The 9609-nt window shown below is 40.0% G+C and overlaps 1 long non-coding RNA gene across 1 annotated transcript; it reads left to right on the forward strand.

Moving 5' to 3' along the window:
• Nucleotides 1–7751: 7751 nt before the first annotated feature.
• LOC139434501 (uncharacterized) lies at nt 7752–8841 on the forward strand. The gene is made up of 3 exons (XR_011643862.1): nt 7752–7954; nt 8212–8376; nt 8750–8841. It is a non-coding gene; the product is annotated as an uncharacterized lncRNA (long non-coding RNA).
• The last annotated feature ends 768 nt before the right edge of the window (nt 8842–9609 follow it).

Here is a 9609-nt window from a genome sequence, read left to right on the forward strand (position 1 = left end):
CAAATACTCGATTCTGTTGCTCCTTTTACGCTTAGACACACCAAAATTCTCTCACAGCCGTGGCTCAATGACTGTACTCGTGCTCTCAGACGCGCTTGCAGGCGTGCAGAGAGAAAATGGAAAAAGGACAAACTCCATGTCTCCCTAGAAATCCTTCGTGCTTGCCTAGCTGAATACCAGACGGCAGTCAAAGCAGCCAAAACATAGCACATGTCTCTGTTAATCTCCAAAAACAGCCATAAACCTCATGTTCTTTTTAATGTCCTCAACTCGATCATTAATCCCTGTGATGTTTCTCCAATTGTGCCATCGACTACTCTCTGTGATAAGTTTCTTACATTTTTTATTGAAAAAGTATCTGCTCTTAGGCTAGCCCACACAAGTGCTACCCCAGATTCTGCTCCCTTTCTGTGACCTGCTGTCCTCGACCACTTTGAGCCTGTATCAATAGGCTTGTTTGAGACACATTGCGGCTCGCCTCGAAAGTAGACGAGAGTAGCCGATCGCAGCCGGGGGAGGTCTCAAAAAGCTCGCCTGAAGTCGGACAGCTCGGAGACGGCTTCTTCATCTTCTTCTCTCGGTTTTTTGGCGGATTGCAAACAACTTTAAGGTGCATACCGCCACCTCCGGAGTCGGCTTGACTCGGTTTGCATTTATAAAGAATGCACAAATGTGTTTAATCGTTAATGTCAGATATGTACTAAGTAAATATATTTGTTCCTGCTCAAGATTAGATTCAACTTTATTGTTATTGCACATATTACAGGTAGGCTACTGAGAGAACGAAATGCAGTTTAGCTTCTCAGGTGCAACAAGCAGTGAAGTGGAAAGTAATGTACACAATCTACAGAATAACATATTGAATGAATTGAATGATGAATAAACAGTGGGGTATGAATACACTAGATATCAGCCTGTGAGCAGTATGAACAGTGTGTATGAATATGCTAAGATATATAAAGTATGAAAACGGTAAGCAGTATAGTATAAAATATATAGATATTAATTTCATGATGATAAACATTTTGGAACAATGATGAAAAATGGGAATGGATGTGGCCAGAGCCATTTAATAGAAGAGTTACGACATCTCCGTTCACTCCAATGGACCACTTTTTTACAGCAATGGCGGATCGTGGAGCCTCTCAATCGTTCCCCGGAAGTTAGCGCCAAGGCTGGCAGAGCTGTGGAGTTGCAGCATAATACACCGTTCGTGACGGACTTTTAAAGGTAAGAAGAAGTTTAAAGATTTATATTGCAGATATTATCAGTACATCTGATTCAAATGAACATGTGTATTAAAGGATGTCAGTGGATTATCCCTAAATTAGTAGATTTAGGGAACGTTTACAGATAACAGATTAAGCTAGCATACCGAAGCAAGTTAGCAACACACGTTGAACAGCCTTTTAATTGTAAATTACGTTCTCTTAATGTCATTTCGTCCAACATGTTGAATTAGAGAAGAGGGGCTTCTAAACGGGATTGTATGCGGGGGTGGAGAGAGTTAAATATTAGATAAATATAACTTTGGTGCGTGTAAGAGTGAGTGTTTTTAGCAGAGCCATATTGTGTCCTTGTGATTCTGTGGATTATTACCTGTCTGTATAATGTTGCAGCTCAGCTGATTTTGGATTGATGGCAAAGGGAGAGGGACTTAAGTGAGAGTGAAAACACAAGGTAAGTTTAATACTACTGTTTTATATAAGTAAACACCTTATCTCCCCAAGGCATTTAATAATAATAATAATAATAATAATACATTTATTTTGGGGGGCGCCTTTCAAAACACCCAAGGACACCTTACAGGGTTACAGATTTACAATTTACAGTTACAATTATACCTTACAAATTAAAACAGTCGATTTAGTGAAGTATCAGCCGGGGTAAGACAAGACAAACAACAGGAAATTGACTATAAAAGGACACAGAAGGACACAGGGTACAGATTATAGGGAAAATGCCAGTTTGAACAGGTGGGTTTTGAGTTGGGTTTTGAATGTTGTTATGGAATCAGACTGTCGGATGTGTAGTGGGAGGGTGTTCCAGAGTCTGGGAGCCGAGCAGCTGAAAGCTCGAGCACCCATGGTTTTGAGGCGATAGCTTGGGACGGTGAGAAGTCCTACGGACGAAGAGCGGAGGGTGCGGGAGGGGGTGTACTCCTGAAGGAGGTCAGACATCCAATAGGTGTGCTGTGTGTGTATAACCTTTTCTCCTGTCTGTTACTCCCACTTTCAGCACAAGAACCAGAGGGGGATTCAATGGAGCCTGAATACCTGCACTGAGACCCTCACCCTGCACCCTGAGTCTCAACTCTCAGTGTTTTTCACGCCTTTCCCTGTTTTTTTGTATTAAACAAAACATTAAGCTTTCCCAATGGTGTGGTTTTCGTTTTGTGAAAAAGTGCAAATGCAGTGTTTGTATATAATTACATCACATATTGTGTTGCTGTTGGTCGTGAAATTGCTCCTGCTGACTTGAGCCAGCCATTTTTTACTCCGCTCTGTGTCAGTGGGGAAGCCGTACATTCGTACTCCTTTCTCTGAGCGATTTGAGCATCCCCAGGCAGCACAGCAAACCATGGTGGCGACTAGGAGGCAGCACAGCAAACCAGGACAACACGGAGGAAAAGGCACCGACAAACTGCATGATATGCTATTCAATGTTTATTGAATTCCATGTATTTGCAATGGATGTTCCTAAAACAACACATTTAACATCATCATCATCATCATCATCATCATCATCATCATCATCATCATCATCATCATCATCATCATCATCATCATCATCATCATCATCATCATCATCATCATCATATGCTGCTAGTCCTGCTAGTCCTGCTGCTAGTCCTTTGATAGTCACCTGTCGGTCTCCTGTCCTTTCTGAAAGCCATAAAGATGACATTAGTCATTTAGATAACTTGTGTCCTCAATTACCAGGGGATTACTGAAACTACCATGAATTTAAGAAAATGGTAGAAATGAATCCAATCTGAATTTTAAAGCATTACTTTAGATCCCATCCCTCTAAATGTATCAATAAACATTAGAAAGTGATCCTCCTGACTACCATACAAGTTTAAGAAGATAATATTGGTTTGAAAGAATTCAAAGCTATAAATAAACAGCAACAGGCTCTTTAACAAGGCACTGTTAGTAACATGTAAACTAGTTGTTCACACTAATCCTAATATTATCACTTAATATTAGCAAATTCGATTTTATTTTTTAAAACATATTGATGTAAATACATACACATATCGATTTGTTGTATAAATATTGCAAATCAAAACCTTTATTCACTAATAATTACCAAAAATCGTAGTTCTATCCTGTTATCAATGCATTCACATTGCCTGCCATGAACTTCCGGGGAACGATCCTCGTCTACATGAACCACGTGACGATAACCGTTTTTGGACTTCCGTTGTCGTAACTCTTCTATCTATATGGCGCTGGATGTGGCAACGTAAAACTGACACAAAACAACAACAAACTTTTGCCAGCCAATTGGAGAGTTTCATCAGCAGCACGTGGTAAAAACCACCAATGAGCGCTCAGCTCGAGATACCAGCGAGCCGTTTCCCATCAAGCATTTCGCTTCCGCAGCTCGTGGAGAGCAACTGCGCCAACTCGCCTCGCCTCGCTCTCAAGGCTGCGGGCGTCTTTGTCCCGCGAGATTTCAAAGTCTCATGTGGGCGAGCCTCCAGAGCAAGTCGGACAAAATGACTAACCATCATGCAACGCACTAGCAAGACGTTGATCGCAACTGCGCAGGTCTGCGCAGGTCTTGCTTGTCTCAAACAAGCCTCCTCTCTTCTCTCTCGGATGTAGTCATGCACCTGCGGCCGACAAAGTAACGCGTTACTGTAACGCCGTTATTTTTGGCAGTAACTAGTACTCTAACGCATTACTTTTTAAATTCAGTAACTCAGTTACCGTTACTACATGGTGCGTTACTCCGTTAGTTTTTTTATATAGTCAACAGCCAGGTGAACAGAGATGAGAACTGTACTTAAGTACAGTACTTGAGTAAATGTACTTAAATACTTCCTGTGTCACATGCGGAGACGGGCTGTGGGCGTGTTTGTGTTGTTTACTAACAAGACTATCATGGCGGCGGCGGAGTTCAAGTCTTGTTTCTCCACCTGGAGATATTCTCACTATTTCACTTTTGTCGAGCACAAAGAAAAGAATGTTTTAGTTAAATGTAAGTTGTGTCCTGGCGGGTCAAAGAGCCTATCTACTGCCCAAACCAGTCATTCAAATCTCTTAAAACATCTGCAAAAACAACATGCTGGGACGAAGCTACTGTAGTACCTAAGACCACAGAGACTCAGCCGACGCCACTCCACCTCCACCTAAGCAACATCGGCTGGATTTTAACCAAGGGACTGCTAGCCAGGGAAAAGTCCATAAAGCCATTGCACGGTATGTTGAAGAACACAACACATGCAGGCTATTGCTACAGTGGAGTCACCCGCTTTCAGGGAGCTAGTTAGCATGATAGCACAGGGTTGCCAACTTTGGGTACCTGGCTGGAGTGATATTTTGATATCATGGGTTTAATTACACGTATGCACACTAAATGACTGCTATCGCGTCCGTAGCGGGACCGTACCATACAATATATACAAATACACAATATTGGACATAGACTATAAAGGGCACAAAGTTTCATTCACTAATGAAAGTCAAACACATGTTTGTTTCCACTGTTTTATTGTGACTCTATTTTGGCCTAGTAGAACAATAAGCAGCAGACTTTGACTTGTTTATCATTTCTACTGGTGGTTCGTATTTGAAGCAGCATGGTTCAATCTGACTTCCTTTGATGCACATAATGGATGACAGTGTCCCATTAAGTGCAAGTCTGTTTCGACACTCTGTTTTGTTCAGTCCAATTACTGAGAAGACTCGTTCTGCATCCGCATTAGAGTGAGATAGGCATAGGACAAGCTGGGGAACTGTTCTTTACCAGTTACTCGGCTCTTCTGCGTAGTCAAGTGTGCCCACACCATGTCCATACGATGGAATTGTTCTTCCTCTCCAACACTCACCAGGGCACCTTTCCAGACCATGTCAGGGATATCTGTTTCCTCCAGCATTTGGTACTCCAGGAACTCGTCCGAAATCCTGTCCTGTTCCCTTGGGTCCTCAAAAGGAAGAAGGTGTTTCTATCTGGGCAAAGACAATTGCAACAACATTATTTATAATAGAAAAAAAATATTCAGACATTTATTTTGCCATTAGATTATTGAATTCTGTAAATAAATATACATAAAACAATAACCAATTCTCTATCCAGATAGAAATAAATAATCCTTTACAATAACAGAATCTCCCAATGTAATATCTAAGCAAGCTGTATTTGTTCACCCATCTCAACTGCTTGTAAAGCCTGTCAAAATCACCATTTATCTTTAATTAACTTCTCACGTTGTTTAAATGCAGTAATGGTAAAGTGAAAATAAGGGTTCAGTAATTGTACCTTTGGACAAAGTAGAGCACATCATCCACATGGGAGTTTTGTCTCTGCCTGAATTCCACAAACTCAGCATGTGGGAGCAGGGGGTCATTGAGAAGTATCTTCTTCAGTGCATATTCAGTAGACCGAAGCAGGAAGCCTCTTGCTGCCTTGTTGAATTTAGTCAACAGGGAGGGAATCTCACCAGCTTCATGCAGCCTTATCAGTGTGGACTTTGTAGTCAGTCTAATGCCAAGCTGGGTGTCTGAAAGGAAAAAAAGACTACCATGTATTATTTTGCCCATACTATATACCTGTAGATTATTTCAGTTGTCATAAAAGGGTCAAATAATATAGGCTATAACAGTCAATTGTATTCACCTGGCAGTTGGTTTTCTTGATCCTGAAGATCAACACTCACACATTAGCTTTCGGATGAATGCCCTCACCTGAAATACAGAAAATATACAACCCACCCATCCATGGACATTAAGATAAGAATAAATTATACTATTTGACATTACCATTACACTAACTTAAACAGTAAAATGATGTACCTGCCCATGGAGAAGATAGATGCCTCTGGAACAACAGATTAAACTCGCAGAATGTAGGCAGAAGTGCCTGGTAGAAGAGGAGATGAACCTCTGTCAATGGATCCTCAAATAAGGCACGGAGCCGCAGACACCTGGCTTGCTTTTCGTCTAAAAGACAAAAACGTTCAAAAATAATAAATAGAAAATTGTAGTTTTGCATTTTTCATCAATAATGAATATGGGACTACAAACCAGTCAACCCAGTCTCACGGCATTTCGTGTTCACCAACACGATTTTTAATCTATTGATTCGTGTTCACCAACACGATTTGCCCCTTTTTTTCATGTTGCATTTTAAAAGCAATGTATTTCTACTGGCAATGTGTTCCGTGCCTGCAGGCTGCAGCACGTCTTTTTCTCCGGTCGGGTCGAGGAAGACCGGAAGCTGTGTGGTTCATAAAAACATGTTCTTACTCAATATCAAGCCACAGTTATTGCTTTTATTTTAAATCGTATAATTTCGGACATTTGTTTCCGTCTGTGAGGAAAATAAATGGGGCTCAGAGCCTCAGGATACTGAAATCTGTATTTTTTAAATCTTTTTTTCCTTCTAATTTGTTATTCTTTTCAAAATAACACACTGTTATTTACTCACCAATAACACACAATTATCCTTGCTTTTATTTATTGGTTTAATTCCATAATCTCTGGCTTTTTTGGCGTCCGTCAGGAACTGAATTTCAAAATAAATATAACCGGAAACAGACGTAGGCATTTCGAGCGATTACCCAAGATCCTCAGCTATGGTTTTAAGCTCGCTGATTGGATGTGTTAGCCGCAATGCATGCTGGGATTTGGTGTTTATATTATATGAAATCCGGAAAACATTTTAAAAGAATAAAAGAATACTTAATTCCGAGTGCTCTTGCTTTTCTCTTTGAAAGTCATCACATAACGGAATTGTAATACACGGTTCGGCTGCATTACATATTACAGATCTGCCGGAGTTCTTTATTTAGAGAGCCCTGATGAGAAGCCCTTTGGAAAAACTGGAAGAAATGCTGCCGAAACTGAATACGTGACGTGGATCATAAATATATCAACAATTAAACAACATCTTCCATTTCTCTTCACACAATACGTCTCCTTGCAGTATCAACACTAATTCGGCTGACTTTTACATTTGATCTAATTCATAGATAGGTTATATTATTTACACCATAACGGTGCACAGCTGATAGAAAAGGACTATAGTTTTTAAAGATATTAGACTACTGATTTTCTTTGAATGTAAGAATGTAAATACTGAGTCTGAAATAGTATAGCAATATGCTGTAAAATGATGTGAAAGCATGCATAAAACTATACATCTTCAGATGTTGTACATACAGACTAATAATACAAAGTTATTATGGCTGTGTGCAGGGCCGGACTGGGACAATAATGGCGCATTTCCACTGCAGCGGGTAGCCCCGTTTAAGCGTCCTGGACCGTCCTCAAGCGGCCAGGCCAGTTTTTGGTGGCATTTCCATATAGCCTAGTACCGGCTAGCGGGTACTTTTTCTCTCTTTTTCCGGCCCCATAAAATCGTGGTTCTATCAGACCAGGCCAGGGCTGTGACGTCAACACTCGACTGCTGATTGGTCAGAGAGAATCGTCACAAGATCGCGCGCGAGATCATATATATCAAGAAGCAAGCTTGCAGCATTTTGTAAACGGAGGAGCTACAAAAATGGCAACGTCGAAGAAAAGCACACCGTGGTCGACCGAGGAGGTGACAACGTTCCTACATCTCATTGGGGATGATAAAATCCAGCGGGAGCTCGACGGAACAACGCGAAATGTGAAAGTGTTCCAGGATGTCTCTGCACAGATGTCCGAGCGCGGATTTTCGAGGACTTTCCTGCGATGTAGGGAAAACGGAACGGCTTTACTGGAGTCCCTGCAAGGTACGCTCACTTCTAACAAAGAAGTCTATTTTATCCTTACATTAATGTTCGACAACCCGTGCTTTTATGGAGCCCCAAAGAGCTACATAGCTAGCTAAGGCAGATAGCCTAGGCAGATAGCCTTAGCTAGAGCTATTGTTTGCTAACACCATATGTGCCATTGTTTACGTTCAGTTTTTCTTTTCTATAGTTGTTGTTGCTATTTAGTATTGTGCTGCAGTAGTTTGTGGAATTAACAAGTCATTTTGCTGTTCTAGATGATTACATTGGGACTCGTGAGGAGGAACATTCCCGAACAACGGTTGATGGCAGTGTTCCGTCCACATCGTCATCGAATCCAGAACGGACCCCAGCCGAAGAATCGACACCGACTCAACCACCAACACCGAGTGCCATCACGACACCGCAGCGTGTGGTTCTAGGTAAGAAATAGAAATGGCAAAACGACTGGAATTGTGTTTTTGTTTTTTTAAACCGTGGATCATCCATCGTCAGTAATTAAAATAAGCTATACCACTGTGTGGAAATGCGCTGTTACAAGTAAAGTCTTAGCTAGTAAGCAGCTAGTACAGTTGTGTGTGACATCCTATCATATACATATATATATATTCATTATCAACAGGCTGGACATAATGTAATTCACTTTCACAATCATTGTAAACATCTAGGGCCAGAACTTTCTTTAGTTCACCTTACTGTTGTTCTGTTTATACATGTTATTCTTATATCCTTGTGTGACCTGTACCTGTCCTGTGTGTTTTCCTTATTGCTAATTATTATCTTATTGTCACCCAGGCAAGAGGAAACGAGGAGGAGAGGATCGGGCCCAGCAGGAACGGCACCATGACTGGGCAGCCGACGTGGCCCGTCTCCTCCCTGATACTTCAAAAAACCTTAATAGTTATTGTACATATTATATATTTTCTATCTAGTTAATTTTTAAATGCAACATTTGTACTTCCTTGTTTATTTATTTTCTTTAAAATGTTCATTTTATATTTACAATTCCATGTATATTTATGCTGGCTGCAATACAGTTTTACATTTTTTATTTGTATTGTTTAATGGCATTCCTTTTTGATACAACATTTGTATTTTTATACTGCCATCAATAAAGTACTTCTTTGACTTATCTTATCTCTTGTTGATAATGAATGGCACCCAACAGAAAAAAATCATAAACATACATGAATTTATAAAGCAATAACAAACACCATCAGTTAGGAAAAAGCCCCTTACTTTTAAGAGATTTAAAGCAAGAAATTGAGTTTTCTAGCTTGAGGTCCTCCTCTAAAACATTATTACATGTTTATTTTGTAATGGTATTAAGAATACATGATAAATACATAATACACGTAGAAATTGCTCAATTGTAATACCCTCGTTCTACTAGACTCAAACAACACATTCCTTATATATTTCAAAGACGAGAGAACAAAATAAACCTATAACCCATTCAAGCAAGCTTTTAACATGTCTAGAAGAAAGATTGAGGTTATATTTAATATATTATTTTATGTTGTGGATACTTTAGTCTCCATCCATGTTTACAATTGTCCACACTATTTTACACTTGCATTTATGAATATAGTTTTGCTGTGTTTTACACTTTAGTATTTATGTTTATAGTTAGCTTTGATATTTGCTTAATTGAT

This window comes from Pseudochaenichthys georgianus, chromosome 1, assembly GCF_902827115.2.
Source record: "Pseudochaenichthys georgianus chromosome 1, fPseGeo1.2, whole genome shotgun sequence".
NCBI lineage: Eukaryota > Metazoa > Chordata > Actinopteri > Perciformes > Channichthyidae > Pseudochaenichthys > Pseudochaenichthys georgianus.